The sequence below is a fragment of the Phaenicophaeus curvirostris genome, unplaced genomic scaffold, assembly GCF_032191515.1.
Source record: "Phaenicophaeus curvirostris isolate KB17595 unplaced genomic scaffold, BPBGC_Pcur_1.0 scaffold_391, whole genome shotgun sequence".
NCBI lineage: Eukaryota > Metazoa > Chordata > Aves > Cuculiformes > Cuculidae > Phaenicophaeus > Phaenicophaeus curvirostris.
In genome coordinates this window covers 35887-39304 of record NW_027206984.1, presented here as the reverse complement: position 1 = coordinate 39304, position 3418 = coordinate 35887, and positions in this window count along the sequence as shown.

Here is a 3418-nt window from a genome sequence, read left to right as displayed (position 1 = left end):
AGGGGGATGGGGGGGGAGCACCTATAGCTCAGCACCTATAGCGCTGCCCCATAGCTCTAGACCTGCCCCATAGCGCTGCCCCATAGCGCTGCCCCATAGCTCTAGCCCTGCCCCATAGCCCTGCCCCTGCCCCGTACCCCTGCCCCATAGCTCTGCCCCTGCCCCATAGCGCTGCCCCATAGCGCTGCCCCATAGCTCTAGCCCTGCCCCATAGCCCTGCCCCATAGCCCTGCCCCATAGCTCTAGCCCTGCCCCATAGCTCTGCCCCATAGCTCTGCCCCATAGTGCAGCCCCATAGCTCTACCCCTGCCCCATAGCGCTGCCCCATAGCGCTGCCCCATAGCGCTGCCCCATAGCTCTACCCCTGCCCCATAGCGCTGCCCCATAGCGCTGCCCCATAGCTCTGCCCCTGCCCCGTACCCCTGCCCCATAGCTCTAGCCCTGCCCCATAGCGCTGCCCCATAGCGCTGCCCCACAGCTCTACCCCTGCCCCATAGCCCTGCCCCATAGCGCTGCCCCATAGCTCTAGCGCTGCCCCATAGCGCTGCCCCATAGCTAGGGGCCTGCCTGGGGCACTGGGGGGGGAACTGGGGAATACTGGGAGGAACTGGGGGGGGCACTGGGGGTGCTGGGGGGCACTGGAGGGGAACTGGGGGGGCACTGGGAGGGGAACTGGGGGGGCACTGGGGGGAACTGGGGGGAACTGGGAGGTGCTGGAGGGGAACTGGGAGGGGAACTGGGGGGAACTGGGGGGAACTGGGAGGAACTGGGAGGGGAACTGGGGGGGCACTGGGAGGTACTGGGGGGGCACTGGGGGGAACTGGGAGGCACTGGGGGGAACTGGGGGGAACTGGGAGGAACTGGGGGGGGCACTGGGGGTGCTGGGGGGCACTGGGAGGGGAACTGGGAGGCACTGGGAGGGGAACTGGGGGGCACTGGGAGGAACTGGGGGGGCACTGGGTGGTACTGGGGGGAACTGGGTGGTACTGGGGGGGGGAACTGGGAGGCACTGGGGGGAACTGGGGGGAACTGGGGAGCACTGGGAGACACTGGGGGGAACTGGAGGGGATCTGGGAGGTGCTGGAGGGGAACTGGGGGGAACTGGGGGGAACTGGGGGGCACTGGTGAGGAACTGGAAGGCACTGGGAGGGGCTACTGGGGGGCACTGGTGGTGCTGGGGGGGGAACTGGGAGGCACCGGGGGGGAACTGGGGAGCACTGGGAGGAACTGGGGGGGGCACTGGGGGGCACTGGTTGTGCTGGGGGGAACTGGGAGGCACTGGAGAGGAACTGGGAGGGCAACTGGTGAATACTGGGAGGTACCGGGGGGAACTGGGGGGCACTGGGCTGGTTCCCCAGCCCCATAGATCCAGCCCAGCCCCATAGATGCTCCCCTGCCCCATAGATCCCCCCCCAGCCCCATAGATCCCTCTCAGCCCCATAGATCCCATTACTTTGAGGTCCCTCCAGCCCCATAGATGCTCTCCAGCCCCATAGATCCCATTGGACTGAGGTCCCCCCAGCCCCACAGATGTTCCCCAGCCCCATAGATCCCATTGGACTGAGGTCCCTCCAACTCCATAGCTGCTCCCCAGCCCCATAGATGCTCTCCAGCCCCACAGATGTTCCCCAGCCCCATAGATCCCATTGGACTGAGGTCCCTCCAGCCCCATAGATGCTCTCCAGCCCCATAGATCCCATTGGACTGAGGTCCCTCCAGCCCCATAGATGCTCCCCAGCCCCACAGATGTTCCCCAGCCCCATAGATCCCATTGGATTGAGGTCCCTCCAGCCCCATAGATGCTCCCCAGCCCCATAGATGTTCTCCAGCCCCATAGATCCCATTGGACTGAGGTCCCTCCAGCCCCATAGATGCTCTCCAGCCCCATAGATGTTCCCCAGCCCCATAGATCCCATTGGACTGAGGTCCCCCCAGCCCCATAGATGCTCTCCGGCCCCACAGATGTTCCCCAGCCCCATAGATCCCATTGGATTGAGGTCCCTCCAGCCCCATAGATGCTCTCCAGCCCCATAGATGTTCCCCAGCCCCATAGATCCCATTGGACTGAGGTCCCTCCAGCCCCATAGATGCTCTCCGGCCCCACAGATGTTCCCCAGCCCCATAGATCCCATTGGATTGAGGTCCCTCCAACTCCATAGATGCTCTCCAGCCCCATAGATGTTCCCCAGCCCCATAGATGTTCCCCAGCCCCATAGATCCCATTGGATTGAGGTCCCTCCAGCCCTACAGATGCTCCCCAGCCCCATAGATGCTCTCCAGCCCCATAGATCCCATTGGACTGAGGTCCCTCCAGCCCCATAGATGCTCTCCAGCCCCATAGATCCCATTGGACTGAGGTCCCCCCAGCCCCATAGATGCTCTCCAGCCCCATGGATGCTCCCCAGCCCCATAGATCCCATTGGATTGAGGTCCCCCCAGCCCCATAGATGCTCTCCAGCCCCATAGATGTTCCCCAGCCCCATAGATCCCATTGGATTGAGGTCCCCCCAGCCCCATAGATGCTCTCCAGCCCCACAGATGTTCCCCAGCCCCATAGATCCCATTGGATTGAGGTCCCCCCAGCCCCATAGATGCTCTCCAGCCCCACAGATGTTCCCCAGCCCCATAGATCCCATTGGACTGAGGTCCCTCCAGCCCCATAGATGCTCTCCAGCCCCACAGATGTTCCCCAGCCCCATAGATCCCATTGGACTGAGGTCCCTCCAGCCCCATAGATGCTCTCCAGCCCCATAGATGTTCCCCAGCCCCATAGATCCCATTGGATTGAGGTCCCTCCAACTCCATAGCTGCTCCCCAGCCCCATAGATGCTCTCCAGCCCCATAGATGTTCCCCAGCCCCATGGATCCCATTGGACTGAGGTCCCTCCAGCCCCATAGATGCTCTCCAGCCCCATAGATGTTCCCCAGCCCCATAGATCCCATTACATTGAGGTCCCTCCAGCCCCATAGATGCTCCCCAGCCCCATAGATCCCATTGGACAGAGGTCCCTCCAGCCCCATAGATGTTCCCCAGCCCCATAGATGTTCCCCAGCCCCATAGATCCCATTGCATTGAGGTCCCTCCAGCCCCATAGCTGCTCCCCAGCCCCACAGATGCTCTCCAGCCCCATAGATCCCATTGGACTGAGGTCCCCCCAGCCCCATAGATGCTCTCCAGCCCCACAGATGCTCCCCAGCCCCATAGATCCCATTGGATTGAGGTCCCCCCAGCCCCATAGATGCTCCCCAGCCCCACAGATGCTCCCCAGCCCCATAGATCCCATTGGATTGAGGTCCCTCCAACTCCATAGATGCTCCCCAGCCCCATAGATGTTCTCCAGCCCCATAGATCCCATTGGATTGAGGTCCCTCCAGCCCCATAGCTGCTCCCCAGCCCCATAGATGTTCCCCAGCCCCA